Here is a 17,830-nt window from a genome sequence, read left to right as displayed (position 1 = left end):
TTTGGTTTTTAACAACTTTTAATACTGTAAAGGTGTCCTGAGAGCAAAAAGTTTGAGAGCTGCTGTTCTATAGATCTCTAACTTCCTGTCTCATTCTGTACAACCTTGTTCCTCCAATGGTTCCAAATGGAATCTGTTCAATATGTGACACAATGACCTTGGGCGGGAGGGCATTCTTTCTAACTCAGCCATACCAGGCTTCTCCTCTCTTTCACCTGTTTCCTTTGCATAGACTGTGACTCGGACCTTAGAACACACCACCTCAGGCAGTGCCAGCTCCCAGGTGGGGAAACAAAGCAGGGGTCTAGTGTGCATTAATGTGTGATAGCCTTTCGGCTTGTCTATCCAGCCCCTTCTGGTTCCATCTACCCTAATTGGTATACTCTCTATATCCCCAATCCTCCAACCCCCCAGACCCTCCCTGACCCCCACCACCAGAAAAACAGGCTTCATGTCTGCTATGCTGTTCATGGGAGGCCTGAGGTGTGAGGCAAGAGAGGCCCTCCCAGATTCCAAGCCCCCATGGGGTGTCTGGGATGGAAGGAGAAAAGAAAGGAGGAAGTCCCTAGCTGGTTTGGCTCAGTGGATAGAGCGTCAGCCTGTAGACTGAAAGGTCCTGGGTTCGATTCCAGTCAAGGGCACATGCCCGGGTTGCAGGCTCAATCCCCATTAGGGGGCATGCAGGAGGCAGCCGCTCAATGATTCTCTCTCATCATTGATGTTTCTGTCTCTCTCTCTCTCTCCCTCTGAAATCAATAAAAATAGATTTTAAAAAAAGAGAAAAGAAGAAGGATTTGTGTTCACTGAAAGAACCCACTATATCTCAGATTCTTCATGTCCTTCTTCCTTAATGACAAGCCTGGGAGATGAGTAGGGATCTTTATCCTTGTTACAGCCAGGGAAACTGAGGGTGGGTGCCAGAGATAAAGAATCTTGCCTAAGGTGGTTACACAGCCAGAAAGTACATGGAATTGGATTTGAACTCAGGTCTAGATGATGCCAAGTCAATGCTCTTCCTAATTTACCAGCAGCAGGGAGAGTTGGGAACATCCAGGACAGGAAGAGCGAGTAGGGGAACTAACATGAACACTGACTATGTGTCAAGCATGGCAAGAGTGAGTGTGTCATCTCATTGACTCTTAGCAGTAGTCACCTTATATAGGCAGTGAAACCACAATTTACAGATGAAGAAACAAGCTTGGAGAAGTAAAGTGGCTTTCCTAAGGACACATGGCTAGAAGGTGGCAGAACAAACATTCAAATCTAAGTCTGTCTGGTCCCAGAGCATCAGCTTTTTTAATAATAACAAATAACATTTATTGAGAATAATTTGTACCAGGCACTGCACTAAATGCTTTAACTCGTTTAATTTAAACCTCCCACCAAGGTTGGTGCTATGATTATCTGGCTGTGGGGGAAGAGGGCATATGCTCAAAAGAGGGAACATTGCTCTGCTCTGACTCTTTATATTACTCCCCTGTCACATGCAAGGGGCTTCCCCTTATAAGCCTGGAGCCAGTTGGAGGTGGGTGGGAAGGAACCATTGCCTTGCTGCTGGCTGACTATCATCCTGATGGTACCACAGAATGGGCTAGATCAGCTATAGCAACCTCCCCAGGATACAAATGGGAAAACTAAGGACCACAGAGTGAGTTTTAAGTTGAACTGGAGGGATCCTTACAGATCCCCTCCACCTCCTGCACCCCGCCCCCGACCCCCGGACAAATCTCTGAAGCACTGATGAGGAAAGCCCTCAAAGATAGGCACAGGCGTGTTCAAAGCAGGCTTCAGACCTTCTAGGGTCCCAGCATTTGGCCCTTTGATCATCTCGGGTCTCTGAAAGGAAAGTGAGGCCAGGGGGAGTAAGTTATTCTGGGCCTTGTGATGACATGTGCCTCAAGAGACCCAAGCCTGGCCTTTTTTCATGGGGTCTCTGGGAGCCTTCTGGCTGCCAGCCATGGCACTCTGCCTGAGGAGCCTTGGGAGAAGAGGAATCACTGCTTCTTAATGGCTTCCTGCCCAGAAAGTCTCTAGAACTGCTTACTGCTAACTCTACTGAAAGAACAGAGTTCAGTGCATCCAGAGTGTCAGGTTCAGATAGCAGGCTAAACTTCTGGACCTGGAGAGGTCTGAGCATGGGAGTGACTAAAGGAGGTACGACATCATCTCCTCAGAAGATGTTCATAAAAGGACATACACCTAGGCTATCTGAGCTAGGAGAGTGCTGTGATGACCTGAGTCAGGGGGATGGAGGATATGGCCTTTGAAAACTCAGATTCTCACTGGGGCATTACCTGACTTCCTATGGATTCCCAGGACAGCACAGGAGTTCTGAGAGGAGCTGTGATTGTTGGCCAGAATGGAGATTTCTCCAGATTTACCCTCTTCTTAACCCCAAACAGGATTCATACAATAATAGACTTAGAGACTTGTGACCCTGGCTCTCATTATATAGCTCGGAAAACTGAGACCCAGAAAGGAAGGGAAATCCTGGAGGTGCCAAAGTGAATTGTGATTCCTGACTTTAGTGCAGGGCTGGATAATGACCCCTTAACCCAGGGCCCAGAACTTCCAGTTTGAGGTTTCCTAAGGCTACAGCTTTTCCCCATCCACCAACTGCCTTCACACCTACCTGGGGCTCTCCTCCCTGGGCCTTTTCCTTGGAACTTTTTCCACAGCCCCTGTGTGGTCTTGTAACCAGAGGCCCCCAAGGAGAACTGGTGTGTCACTGGGCAGTTGGAAAGTAAGCAAGCATGCCAGAATGCAGGTGTTGGGACTGGCTGGTGAGCACGCAGGCAGGCTGGACATTCCAAGCTTGGAAACTGTAATGTTCAGGGAATTTCAGTTGTCATTGCTGTCCAGTCCCAGCCAACTGGTTAACGGTGCCCAGTTTGAATCAGTGACCCGCCTCCTGGTCCCTCCTCTTTAGCTAGCCTCCTCTCTCCCTCCTTTCTTTCCTCCCTCCCTCAGCTAACCCTCTGGGAGGCGCTTGGAGTGGAGGCAAGCTGAGCTCAGGATAGCCGCTGCTCTCAACTTCTCCCCTCTCTGTACAGTGCTGGCTGATGGAGCATTGGGCCAGGGCTGGCTTTCACCGAACCCCTGGTCCCCTGTAGCCTAGTCCCCAGAGAGGGAGAGGCCTGTTCCCAGCAGAACTCTACCGGGCCCTGCCAGCTTCCCGCGCCCCACCATGCCTCTGCTGGATTTTTTCTGGGCTTGTTTCAGGAAAGTGACGGTAAGTGGCTTCCCAGCCCCAGCCTACCCACTGCTCTGGGGAGAAGGAGGCAGCTGGGGACAACTGCAGGCTGGCTGGAAGGCAGATGGGCTTCTGAGACTACCTTGGCACTAGAAAGACTTGGGTTCAAGTCTCACCATTGTCATTTAACCAGCTCTGTGATCTTCTGTAATCTTCCCAGGAAAATGAGTAGGCTAGCTGGCTCTTTTTCATAAAACTTGTCTTTGTTGCCTACCTGGCCTTGCCACTTAAGGCAATATTCTTAACCACTTTGAGCCCCCCCCCCCCCCCAGTTTCCTCAGATTTAAAATGAAGACAACAGCAATACCAACTTTATAGGGTGAAGAGATTGGTGTTATTATTGGTATATTAAATGTTTACAAATATAAGTGGTAATGTATGTAAAGTTCCTAACGTGATGACTGGTATGTGGGATCCACAATGGTAACTATTATGATTATTATTATTACTTATTTCCATCAACATTTATCAAGCACCTTCTCTATGTTCGGCACCATAGGAGTTACCTAAAGGCACAAAAGGACATAGCTTATGTCCAAAGAGAAGGTAGGAAAAGTAACAAATATTTATCAAGCATCTACTATATGCCAGACTCTATGCTACATAGTCAGTTAAATATTTGCTGAGTACTGCTATATCCTGGACTCAGGGAATACAGGAGCACATCAGGACCCACAGGCTGTGTAGGGCATGATTTCTGCTCTCAAGAACCAAGGAACTGATATTTATTTAGTATCCTCTATGTACCAGACATAGGCACTTTTTTCATTTTGGGTATTGGTTCTTTAAATGATTTCTTCATTAAAATAGTTGTATTGCCCCCAGCTCAGTTGGTTGGAGCATCATCCCATACACCAAAAGGTGGTGGGTTCGATTCCTGGTCAAGGCACAGAGGTTTTGGGTTTGAACCCCAGTTGGGGCACGTGGGAGAGGCAACCAATCTATGTTTCTCTCTCGCATCTCTTTCTTCTCTCTCTCTCTCTCTCTCTCTCTCTCTCTCTCTCTCTCTCTCTCTCTCCCCTCTCCCTCTCTCTAAAATCAATTAAAAATTAAAAAAAAAATAGTTGCATCTTCTTACTGAGACAACTTTGAAAATAGAGAACTAGAGGGGAAAAATGAACTACCATCATTATTTTCAACTAGAAGCCCGTCACACAAAGATTCGTGCAATAGGCCTTCCTTCCCCTGGCTGCTGGCACTGGTTTTCCTCTGGCACCTGGGACCCAGGCCTTTGGTCCAGCTGCAGCGGAGAAGCCAAGCCTCGAGGCTAGGCTTCTCCCCTCCAGCCGCAGCAAGGCTTGGCATCTCCACTGCTGCCGCAGCAAGGTTTGGCTTCTCTGCTGCACCCGCAGTCTTCAGTCTTCACTCCAGCCAGAGCCTTCAGTCTTCGCTCTGCACCTGCGAATGTAAATTAACCGCCATCTTTGTTGGGTTAATTTGCATAGTCGCTCTGATTGGCTGGTAGGAATAGCGGAGTGACACCAATTTGCAAGTTTTTCTTTTATTAGTGTAGATACCCAGGAAAATCACTATTAACGTTTTAGTGTATTTCTTTCAGTTTTTTTTTATCTACAGTTTTTTCTTCATCTTTCAAAGCTGTGATTCTCCACTATGCATATATTATTTTTGAAGGCAATTTTTAATTTTAACACTATAAAATAGACATATGGAATGTATCAAACTACAGAGTAGACTTTGGACAAAGAGCAATACTAGGAAGCGATAAAATGAAAAAAAAAATTTTTTTTTTTGTATTCTGTAAATCATTTTATTATCAGAAGCTTCATTACCAGAAGTAGAATTGCTAGAAGACTGGATGGGAGAACAATGATTATTTGGGGCCCTCTATATGCCACGCACTGTGCTAAGTGATCTGTGTGTGCCATTTCATTTTACCTTGCACAACAATCCTATGACAGGTTAGGAAACTGAGTCATGAGAGTCCCAGACACATGCCCAGAAGAGTAGGAATTTGAACCCAGATCTTTCATAATTCAGCTTAACCACACATCCACTTGTCATGACAAGGGCTTGTTGAGAATCAGTTGTTTCCCACAGAAATTTTCTTTTTCTTTATATGTATACTAGAGGCCCGGTGCACAAAAATTTGTGCACTCAGTGGGGAGGGGGGGGTACCTCAGCCCGGCCTGTGCCCTCTCACAGTCTGGGACCCCTCGGGAGATAACGACCTGCTGGCTTAGGCTGGCTCCCGGGTGGCAGAGGGCAGGCCCAATCCCTAGGTGCAGCCCCTGGTCGGGCTCAGAGCAGGGCCGATTGGGGAGTTGGGGCGCCGCCCCCTGTCATGCACAGAGCACGGTCGATCAAGGGGTTGGGGAGCTCCCCCCTGTCACTCACAGAGTAGGGCCGATAGGGGAGTTGGCGCACCACCCCCTGTCACACACAGAGCAGGGCGGATCAGGAGGTTGGGGCCCCGCCCTCTATCACCCACAGAGCAGGGCCGATCAGGGGGTTGGGGCACCGCCACTCTCACACTCAGGGCAGGGCCGATGGGGAGGTTATGACTCTACCCCATCACACACAGAGCAGGGCCCGTGGGGTGGGGGGGTTGGGGCGCCGCACCCTGTCACACACAGAGCCACAGGGTGATCAGGGGGTTGGGGAGCTCCCCCCTATCAGGCACAGAGCAGGGCCGATCAGGGGGTTGGGGTGCCTTCCCCTGTCACGAACAGAGCAGGGCCGATAGGGAGGTTGTGGCCCTGCCCTCTGTCACACACAGAGCTGCAGGGCGATCAGGGGGTTTGAGCGCTGCCCCCTGTCATGCTGACCCCGGTGCCGGGAGGCCTCTCAGCTCCGCTGATCCCGGTGCTGGGAGGCATATTACCCTTTTACTATATAGAATAGAGGCCTGGTGCATGGGTGGGGGCGAGCTGGTTTGCCCTGAAGAGTGTCCTGGATCAGGGTGGGGGTCCCCACGGGGGTGGCTGGCCAGTCTGGGTGAGGGGCTGAGGGCTGTTTTCAGGCTGGGACTGAAGCTCCCAACTGCTCCTTTTTTTCTTTTATTCTGGGCCAGGTTTAGCTCTGAGGCTTGGCTCCAGCTCTGAGGCCTCAGCTGCTGAAAACAGGTATCTGGTTTGTTTTGGTTCTATAATCGAAACTCTGTATCAACTCCAGCTCTGAGATCCCAGCTCTCTGAAAGCTGGTTTCTGGGGTTTTGTTTAGCTTCTATATTTTTTACAATGTTTTTTAAACTGCAAGCTCAGAGGCCGGCAAGGCAGGCAGGGAACTTTGCAGTCCTCCATCACTGAAGCAAGCAAGCCTCATGTTCAGTTTAAGCTGCCTGGCTGCCGGCTGCCATCTTGGCTGGCAGTTAATTTGCATATCTCCCTGATTAGCCAATGGGAAGGGTAGCGGTTGTACGCCAATTACCATGTTTCTCTTTTATTAGATAGGACTAGTGACCTGGTGCATGAAATTCATGTACATTAAAAGAAAATTAATTAGAGTAAATATTTTAATATTACTATTTGCCCTTTCTCTATAATAGTAGTGTCAGAGATGAAAGAAAATTAATAAAATGTATATGAAAATCTTCCTCCTGTCAGAGTCTGGGGCATGCCACGGGAATCAGAGTCAAGTTCCCGCCCACCCATGTGTGCCATGAAGTCACAGGAGACCCAGACCCGGCCGGCCCCACCCCCGTCAATCCCCACCAGGTAGGGCTCGTGGCCTAACATACCTGGCTCAGCACCGGTGCAGGGGCCACGGCCTGAGGTCCCCCGGCCTGGGCCAGGGCAGAGGGCATGCCTTGAGGTCCCCATCAAGCTCCGCTGCGCTGGGGGCACAGCCTCAGGTCCTCTGGCCTGACACTGGGGCAGGGGGCACAGCCTGAGGTCCCCCAGCCTGGGCCAGGGTGGGGTCGTACCTTGAGGATCTTTGTCAAACCCCGTGAGTGGGGGGCATGGCCTGAGGTCCCTGTCAAGCCCCACCAGGCAGGGGGCACAGCTTCAGCACCACGCAGCCTCAGGTCCCTGCTGATTGCTCATTAAGGCTCATTATGGGAACTTGGCCTCCACTGTGGGTGCATCCATCTTGTTATGGAATATCTGCCTCTGATGTGGGTGCAGCCATCTTGACCGTTATGGTGTGATGGTCAATTTGCACATTCCCTCTTTATTAGATAAGATTTATTGTAGACAGAATTAGAGATGTCTCCCATTTCTCCCTCTTTACTCCTTTCCACCCAGCCTCTACCCCACCACCCCCAGGTCTTCACCACCTTATTGCCCATGTCCATGGGCTATGCACATAAGTATATAAATTCTTTGGCTTATATCTCCTCATCCCCCCCCCACCCCTACATCGAGGTATGTTAGTCTGTCCCATGCTTTCATGCTTTGGGTCTTACTTTGTTGGCCAATTTATTTTGTTCATTAGATTCCACAAATAAGTGAGATCATGTAATATTTGTCTTTCTCAGATTGGCTTATTTTACTTAGCATAATAGTCTCCAGGTCCATCCATGTTGCCCCAAAGGATAAGTGATCCCTCTTTTTTACAGATGCATAGTATTCCATTGTGTAAATGTCACACAGCTTTTGTATCTATTCATCTACTGATGGGCACTTGGGCTGTTTCCAAATTTTAGCTATTGCAAAAAATGCTGCTATAAATAAAAGGGTTTATATATTTTTCTGATTGGTGTTTCAGGGTTTATAAAATATATTTCCAGAAGTAGGATTGCTGGGTCAAAAAGCAGTTCCATTTTTAATTTTTTGAGGAAACTCCATACTGTTTTCCATAGTGGTTGCACCAATCTGTATTCCCACCAGAAGTGTACTAGGGTTCCCTTTTCTCAACAACCTTGCCAGCACTTGTTATTTGTTAATTTAATTTATTGATGATAGCCATTCTGACAGGTGTGAGCTGATATCTCATTGTGGTTTTAATTTGCACTTCTCTGATGATTAGTGGCTTTGAGCATTTTTTTATATGTCTCTTGGTGATTTGTATGTCCTTCTTGGAGAAGTATCTGTTTAGGTCTTTTGCCCATTTTTTTAATTGGATTGTTTGCCTTCCTCTTGTTGAGTTGTACGAGTTCCTTATATATTTTGGAGATTAACTCCTTATCAGATGTATCATTGGCAAATATATTCTCCCATACAGTGGGTTCCCTTTTCATTTTGATGGTGGTTTCTTTTGTTGTGCAGAAACTTTTTATTTTGATGTAGTCCCATTTGTTTGTTTTTCCTTTGTTTCTCTTGCCCTAGGAGATGTATCAGCAAAAAGTCTGCTACATAAGATGTCTGAGATTTTACTGCCTGTGTTTTCTTCTAGGATTTTTATGGTTTCCTGGCCTACGTTTAAGTCCTTTATCCATTTTTAGTTTATCCTTGTGTATGTTGTAAGTTGGTGGTCTAGTTTCATCTTTTTGCATGTGTCTGTCTAGTTTTCCCAGCACCATTCCTTGAAGAGACTATCTTTACTCCATTGTATGCTCTTGCCTCCTTTGTCAAATATTAATTGACTGTAATGGTGTGGGTCAATTTCTGTGGTCTCTGTTCTATTCCATTGGTCTATATGCCTGTTCTTGTGCCCGTACCAGGCTGTTTGGATTACATATATTATTTTTATTCTGATTTGAAATTCCTTTAGCTCAAATTTCCCCTAAGGCATATTTTAATGTTTGTGTAGTATGTCATTGAGTTCACTTGCTGCAATTCAGTTAATCATTGCCTTAATATTTTAAAATTAATTTTTATTTTTTAATCATGGTTTTAAATAATATTGCAGTAAACATCGTTTGAGTCCTTTTTTTGTAGTGATTCCCAAAGATGGAATTTCTAAGCTAAAAGGGTATGACCAATTTTTTATGGCCATGGATACGATTACCAAATGGTTTTATCAAGAGGGTCCCACTGGCAGTGAACAAGCTCTGATGGTTATCTGTCCTTCGGAGGGCCCGCTGACATCTCTCAGGCAATAAGACCAGTGGGCAGCTGCTAAACATGCCTCCAGACAGAAGGGGAAGTCAAGCTATCAAACATCTGCTGGCTGGGCAGTGACTGAGCATTTGGGGGTCAGTGCTGCTCCTATGCTCCCTTCCAGAGTCATCTATTATTTTGGAGATGCCAATTTGGTAACTGAAAGCCTTTGAGGTCTATAAGGTAGAAAGGATGATGCTCCAAGTGAGGTCTAAACAATGTTCCCGCCAATTCATTAACTGCGGTGGTAATCTTCACCGCAAACCATTGTTTTCCTGCTTTTATAGATGGAGAAAGGACCTTGGGAGCTACTCAGAAATGTTTACAATGTCACTCAGGTATGACTGATAGAGTTGAGGTCTGAACTTCTAAGTCCACACTCTTCTTGACACTGTATGGCTTTCCACATTTCAACCTAGTAGGAAGACTTTCAAACAACCAGCTTGACTATGAGAGGATAAATTGAAGTCTGGGACCCTTGGAAGTAAAGATCACTTCCAGTGGAAGGGAGGTGGAAAGTTTTCATAAGAGGTCACATTTGGACTGAGACTGAGGCTTGAAGGGAGAGAAGAGTTTGTCAGTCCAAAAAGGAGAAAAGACATTTCAGGCATGCCTGGCAGAGGGAACTCCATGAGCAAGAGTCTGGAGGCAGTCAAGTGGTGGTGGGTTGGGGAAAGGGCTGGTTTCATGATGTGCCTCAAGTGCAGGGTTTGAGGGAAGAGGAGCTAGAGAGGGGGAACTAGGGGCTGCCTCCCATAGGGTTTGGAATTGATCCGTGCATTTGCAATCCTAACCTAGAGGGGGTCCCAAATGAGATTTTCAATAATCTGCAGTGAAATGAGAGAAAAGTGGAGATAACGTAGTGCAGTTTTCAGAAAGCTAAATTAATTCAACTCAAAAGACTTTTCTGTATTTGGAGATTATTATGTCCTTATGGGTATGGGGTTCAAATGATCTTTCTTTAATGAAATAGGAGTGAGAGATTTTTAAAATTCTCTGATCTCAGAAAAATAAAAATATTTGTGATCTCTGACTGTTGCCCTATTTAATTATTTAAACATTGTCTTCCCCATCCATGAAATTCCAAAGTCTGGAGACTGTTGTGTTAGGGGCCAGGGAAATTTTAATAAAATATGGATATAATTAAATGGATGATTTTAAGAAAAGTGCTCTAGCAGTCTCAGGTGGCGACAATGTGGAAGGGCCCACATGGTGATATGGAGTCCAGTAAGGTAACTACGATGGCAGTGAGGATGGGTATGGAGGATATGAGAGATAGGTCTAACGATAAAGACAGGGCAAGGGGAAAGTGAAAGTGCTTGAGAGGTTTGATGCCCAAATGGCACTACCACCACCCTGGCCAACCATTTTGGGTGCTTAACATAGATTTTAATCCCTTTATGCTCATTACCCCAATCTTTTTAGACTCCCAGCGAACACTCCCAGCCCGTGCTAACCTCTTAGAAATTGTTGGGCTAAGAAAACCCCAAGAAAGGCCAGAGACCTCTAGTCCAGGTCCTAGACACTAGCACTCACACACACATTCACTCATGTGTATAGCCACAAACAGAATTTACACATGTGTTTGTGCACACTCTCAGTTCCACATACACATGCATAGACATGCCATTCAAGCTTGCATACACACCCACATAGAGACAAACACATGCAAATGCACATGCACAGATAGTTCACAGCCACAAGCATGTAGACTCACATACAAATGCCTGTATGCACATACAGAAGTAGGCACACTTGCACATGAACACATGCCTTCCCATGCACAAGCACAGCATGCAGATACACATGGACCCAGGAACATACACAAAATTATGTAGTCATACAGAAGCACGCACCCAGTGCAAAGACATGTGCATGCACATGCACACAGAGGGCTGTGGCAGATGCCAATCAACACATGGTTAGATCTCAGGGAAAGGAGGCAGCCTGTCAGACCACCACACACACTTTAGCTGAAAGGGCCCTTTTAGATCATCTAATTCAACCTTCTTGGAGTTCTGATGGGGAAACTGAGTCCCTGGCATCCCACACCATATGGAGCTCTCCCTCAGCTGGGAAGGCATGAGGAGTGGGGAAACAGAAACTTGGGTTTGAATTCCACATCCCTACCCAGACTCAACACACACACACACACACACACACACACACACACACACACACTAGCTGTGTGCCTTTGAGCAAGTCCTCTCAGTTTCCTACTCTGCAAAGTCAGTGCCTGCCTCACAGAGATGTCACGAGGATTTGGGGAGGTTGTCTTTAAAGTAACCAGCATGAAGTGGGTGGTCAACACACATGACTTGTTAGAAGCAGATTTCCAAACTGTATACAGAGCACCAAAGCAAAGAACAACTATTATTCCATATTTGGTAACTCCAGGGTTAAGGTCTCAGGTCATATCTGCTCTTTTGCTACAGCCTCCACCCCCAACTCTCTACTCTGGACTTGCTTGAGTCTAGGATGAGAAGCGATCCATTTTGGAGCTGAAAGATGACACCTTAGAAGCCAAGGATAATTGAAGGTGGCAAGAAGTCAAGCCAGGGCCCAGGACTGCTTTGAGCTGCATTGGGGTTTAGGGGCAGCCAAGGGACAAGATGCTTGGATGTGAGATGAACCCCGTATAAATAGTTCCATACATATCTGATGTGTCTTCCCTGGAGATCTGTGGGCCCGGAGGTTATCTATGGTCTCTCAGAACAACCAAGCACACATATGAGTGCCCCCATCCCAGCCTCACACTTTCACACATACACACACAGAACTGTTTATTTGATGTGTTCTTTTGCCCCCTTCCAGCACCTAGCATGGTGTTATGTATATAGCAAGTACCCAGAACATGGAACCTCTCTCATGTTACTCTCTTGTATCAAATGGGCATATCATTTCCTGGAGAGGACTGGCCTAGGAGGTGGAGAATCGGGCTAGAGCTCCATCTCAGCCATGACTTCTGGGTGACTTTGAGAGAGCAATACTAGCTGCTGTCCTTCAGTTCTTTCCTCTTATAAGATAGGTAGATAGTCACACAATATCAAAGATGGAAAGGCCCTTAGAAATCATCTGATCGTCCCTCCAAACTACTGATGAGGAAACTGAGGCTCAAACAGGGAAGAGATGTGCCTAAGGCCATACAGGGGGTCAGGATACAACTGGATCTATACATGGTCTATGTAATAGACTGTAATCTCCCCTTATTTTGTGGCAAAATCTAAACATAACCTGTCTCTGGTAGTATCTAACAGCAATCACAGGCAGGGCATCTAGACACATGCCACACACACACACGCATACATCCACACATGTGGTAATAACGCTGTCTTACCTACCCACAGGGCTTCTATGGGAGGCAAAGCAAATCATGCACACTAAAGTCCCTGATAAACAGGGAAGTTTTATAGAGGTTAGCCTCCAAGTCATGGTCCAACAAGGGACACCATGCTTTTTCTGAGTCATTGTCCTCACACATTTAAAACAAAAAACAAAAACAAAAAACACCTCTCACCAAAATGAGTTTTATTTATATTTCCTACAGAAACAGTGATTGGTAATTCATGGCACTTGGTAATTTGTCTAGACACAAAAGAAGGTGTATGAAATAAATAAATGCCATTTTGAAGAGTCTTCTCTCACAATTTCAAGATAGGCCTGCTCAGCCAAATCTAATACTATTCCTTCAGTACTTTATAAATGGAATTTTCTTCTACTTGTATCTATTTCCTGGGGCTTATGGACCCATTCATATTTTCCATATTTAGAATCAAAGGTTCCTTTCTGAAGAGATCTTAATTTTAAGGTAAAACATGGCCCAAGTCCCTGAATTTCCACTTTCTTTTCGCTCTTCAATATCTGTGAAATCTGAGGAAGATATAATCCCATTGATTGTGGAATGCGGCAACCTGCCTTCTGATAAATTGAGAATTATGGGGAAAGAGAGATGCAAACACCCATCCAACAGAATGATCCAGCCATATTGTAAAATTATTCAGAATTATTTTAGGTATATGTTCTGTGGGGTCCTTGCCTCTTCTCTTAATTTCTTTATACAGACGAACACTGTTCATTTGGTCCATTTGGCAAGTGACTAAGAATTTATCCACTTGGTGTTTTACGATCTTCATTAATATTGATCAGATCTGTGAAATCTCTTGAGATGCACCGTGTTATTTTTTTTTCAGAGCCAGTCTTCTGTAATAAACATGTGAGTTTGGTATAACTGTGGAGAGCTGTTCATAGAGTCGTACTATTCTCCCATGAGGTCTAGCTGATGTTGTAATGACAACCTTGGGAGAAGTTTGTTGCAGTTAGAATCAAGTTCATATGTAGCTTCATCATAAGCCACCTCTTCATAATTAGGGTCTACTGTGGTTTCATCATACACTCAGTGGTTGTTGGGTATAGACTTTGGTGGAGCCTTATTACCAAGAGCCTATATCTCTTTTTTTAAGTTTTTTCTTAGCTGCCAACTTTTCCTTCTGCTGTGGCTATTTCCACCACATGAACATTACGTGTCACCACTGTTTGTTCTTAATCTCCAAAATGTTGAAGCCTGGAGGAAAGGCAGAGGCTTTTAGGAGTTGGACCCCGCTTTCTGTTGTCCCATCCTCAATGACTGCAACCTCCTGAGGTTCTTCCGTAGCACCTTTGCATTTCTTTCTGCTGCTGCCAGCCTTCTCTTTGGTGTTTGCTCCTTGGAGTCTGTACAGAAAACTGGTCTCACACACTTAGTCATACATCTGAGTGCATATGTGTATGAGGGCTCTCCTGTATTCACCCAAGGACACAGTCTCAAGTATCCTCTCCTGTTCATGAGCTCCCACGGTGTGCATGGGACTTTCAGTTGGCTGCCTGGGCAACTGTTCACATGGGTGTGTGCTTTTACAACCCCTCCACAGGCTCATATTCATGCACATACATATGATCATATAAATACATGTTCTCAAGTGTGCTTGTTCACACCCTGGGCCCTCACTGTACCAGACCAGCTTATAGATTCCCAATCTTTGCCTGGAATTAGCATGGCAGGATATAAGGTGAGAGTGTGACAATGACTGGTGATTCAGCAGTTCTGTTCCCAGTTCCCAAGATGTCTCTACTTTTCCAGATCTTTGCCCTTGTCATCCCAAGCAAGATCAATTTGCCACATGTAGTGCGTATTTTCTGTAGGAGGGGCAGGAGGGAGTGTAGAGAATTTAGAAGAGCATATGAATGCATAAAAACCCTTAAATACTTCTGAATGCCATTCCCACATTCCATGTAGACATCTTCTTTACCAAGTGGATGGCCAGCCATTGATGTATACCTCCAATGATGTGGAGCTCACCACCTATTCAGATAGCTTGTTTCATCTTAGGATACTACCATAGATACCTTAACCAGCCTGAGTTTGGGTGTGTATATCTGAGACTGGTACAAATGGCCACCTCTCAATTACTGGGTCCAAAGAAAGGAGTTTTGACATAGATCCTCAAGTCATGGAAAAACCACTTAGCAAGAGCAGCATAGGGCCATATATCCCAAAGAAGGAGGTTTCACCTCCAGGACCCCTCTGTATGGTTCCACAGCCCAGTCAAATAATGTGTCAGTTGAGTGTTGGGTACTGGCTCCCGACATGGGCGAAAAATTCGCACTGGGGATTGTTCCTGTGTGGCTAATTATAAATCACCTAGATGCTAACATATGCTATGTATCTGTGAAACACAGGTCCATGGGCTGAGGGGAAAGAATAGGCATTCGTATATATGGACTTAAAGAGAGCTGTGAGTTCGTCTCTGGGCGATCTAGGAAGCTTTCTCAGTAGAGTTTTCCGGTTCAGAACAGAAGGCAGCTTGGTGTGGCTGAAAGAGCATTGAACAAGGAGTTAGATTGACCTGGATGTAATGTCCATCTTTGCCACATCTAGGCTAAGTAGTCTTGAACAAGCCACCTCTCCTCAGTGGATTTGCCACTGCTACAAGCCTGGCACATGGTAGATGGGAAATCGGAATGGAATCTGGAGGGATGATCCATAAAGGAAAGAAGAAGGGAAAGTTCTTCAAGGAAGAGTAAAGTTAGAGATAGGAGAGGTAGAAGGCACAGAGCCAGGAGACTTGCCACGGATGTAAGCATTGAGTATGAATGGTCATGGGAGAAGGGGCCAAAATGAGACATTTGCAAATTTGTGTGTGGGAGCTCGACCTTGGTGTTCTTGATGCAGTGAAAAGACCAGGACCTCTAGAATAAGAAGACATGATGTCAAGCCCTTTACATCTGAGCCACAACTTGCTAGCTGTGTGCCTTTGAGAAAATTACTTCATCCTCCAAGCTTTAGTTTCTTCTCTGCAAAATGGAGCTAATAATAGTACCCACCTCATAAATTGTTATGAGGCTTAAGTGAATTCATATGTATAAACAGCTTAGAAAAGTACCTGGTCTGCAAGCATTAACCATTGTTATTATTTATATACTGAGAAAAATTATAATTCCTACCTCATAAGGCTGTAGTGAGGACCACATGAAATAATGATGGTAAAGCTTGTTGATATGTTTTCTTGTTTTTTTTTAAAATCTTGAAGGAAATGGGGGAGGGTTCCTTGGGCTGAGAATAGCCTTCAGGAATTCATACTTTTACTCATTCAACCAAGCAATATGGATTCAGGCTCTACTATATGGCAGGCTCTGGGCAGATCTATAATGGTTAGCAAAATTGTTGTAGGTCCCTACCCTTAGAACTTTCTGTCTAGTAGATACAACATGAGAGTTTTTCCTCACTCACAACCCCCAAGTACCCTGTAGGTGGGTATGACTGATTTATTCCAGAAAATGTCAGGCATGAAACTTTCTGATTAGTTAGCATTTGTAGTCTCTCTAACAGCAGTATGTGGCAATCCCACCTGGCTGGCAAGGTAAAGGGATGGCAATACTGGCATCCAGGGTACTTCCTGCATCAGCACAGCCTGGGTATGGGTATGGGAAGTTCACTCCTAATGCTTGCCTCCCTTCCCCAGTTGTCCATCTCAGCAAAATGGGTGTAGCTTGCTCAAGAGTCATCTGAGATTAGACAATGTTTGTTTTGAGCAGTGGGAGAGATGGGGATGAGCCCTTGGTAGGTAAGATGGGAAGTAGGAAGCAAAGCTTTGACTCTGACATGTCTTGGACACAAATTATTTTTTAAAAATATAATTAACTATATATCTTTTTATTTTTTTTGGTTTTTCTTCTATGACTATGTATCTATAATTTATTTTTATATTTGTTGATTATAAATAACTAATTGTATAGAGAAACAAAATAGAAAGACATAAAATAATAAAAATGCTAAGATACTTTTTTATTTATATAATGCTATATGCTTATAAAATATTTATCTAATTCATTTAACTTTTTACACAGTTTTTATTTTAAAATGCCCTTACAACAAATATATACACAAAAACTTGTACCTAAATGTTCAGAGCATCATTATTTATTATAGTAGAAAAGTAGAAAAAACCCAGGTGAGTGGATAAATGAAAGGGGTATATACAAACAATGAAATATTATTCAGCTATAAAGAGGAATGAAGTAATGATACATGCTACAACATGGGTGAACCCTGGAAACATTATGCCAAGTGAAAAAAGCCAGTTATAAAATACCACATATTGCATGATTCCACTTATATTAAGTTTCTAAAATAGTCAAATTTCTGGAGACAGAAAGTAGAGTTGCCTGAGAATTGGGTAGGGTGGGAAGCAATTAGGGGTTACTGCTAATGGGCATTGCCTTTCTTTTTGAAATAATGCAAATGTGTTAAAATTGTGATGGTGGTTACACATTCTATGACTATACTAAAAATCATGGAATTGTACACTTTCAGTGGGTAATTTGTCTGGTATTTGAATTAAATCTCAATAAAGCTATTTTAAAAAATATGCCTACATCGTTTTCCCCAGAATCCACCGCTAAATTTCCAGGCACTTCAGTTTTTTTTCTTTATTGATTAAGGTATTACATATGTGTCCTTACGCCCCCCATTCCCCCCCAGCCCCCGCTCATGCTCGCACCCCCCTGGTGTCTGTGTCCATTGGTTAGGCTTATATGCATGCATACAAGTCCTTTGGTTGATCTCTCCCCCTTACCCCACCCTCCTCTGCCTTTCCTCTGAGGTTTGAGTGTCTGATTGATGCTTCTCTGTTTCTGGATCTGTTTTTGTTCATCAGTTTATGTTGTTCATTATATTCCACAAATGAGTGAGATCATGTGATATTTTTCTTTCTCTGACTGACTTATTTTGCTTGGCATAATGCTCTCCAGGTCCATCCATGCTGTTGCAAATAGTAGGAGTTCCTTCTTTTTTACAGCAGCATAGTATTCCATTGTGTAGATGTACCACAGTTTTCTAATCCATTCATCTGCTTAGGCTGATTCCAAATCTTAGCTATGGTAAATTGTGCTGCTATGAATATAGGGGTGCATATATCCTTTCTGATTGGTGTTTCTGATTTCTTGGGATATATTCCTAGAAGTGGGATCACTGGGTCAAATGGGAGTTCCATTTTTAGTTTTTAGAGGAAACTTCATACTGTTTTCCACAGTGGCTGCACCAGTCTGCATTCCCACCAGCAGTGCATGAAGGTTCTTTTCTCCACATCCTCGCCAGTAC

At 44.6% G+C, this 17,830-nt stretch overlaps 1 pseudogene; it reads right to left on the bottom strand.

The window, feature by feature from the left end:
* Positions 1-12,891: 12,891 nt before the first annotated feature.
* Positions 12,892-14,820, bottom strand: LOC118653511 (annotated as a pseudogene).
* Positions 14,821-17,830: the final 3,010 nt, after the last annotated feature.

This window comes from Myotis myotis, unplaced genomic scaffold (assembly GCF_014108235.1).
Source record: "Myotis myotis isolate mMyoMyo1 unplaced genomic scaffold, mMyoMyo1.p scaffold_m19_p_4, whole genome shotgun sequence".
NCBI lineage: Eukaryota > Metazoa > Chordata > Mammalia > Chiroptera > Vespertilionidae > Myotis > Myotis myotis.
Note: the sequence above shows the minus strand (reverse complement) of the source record. Positions and strands in the feature narration are given on the sequence as shown.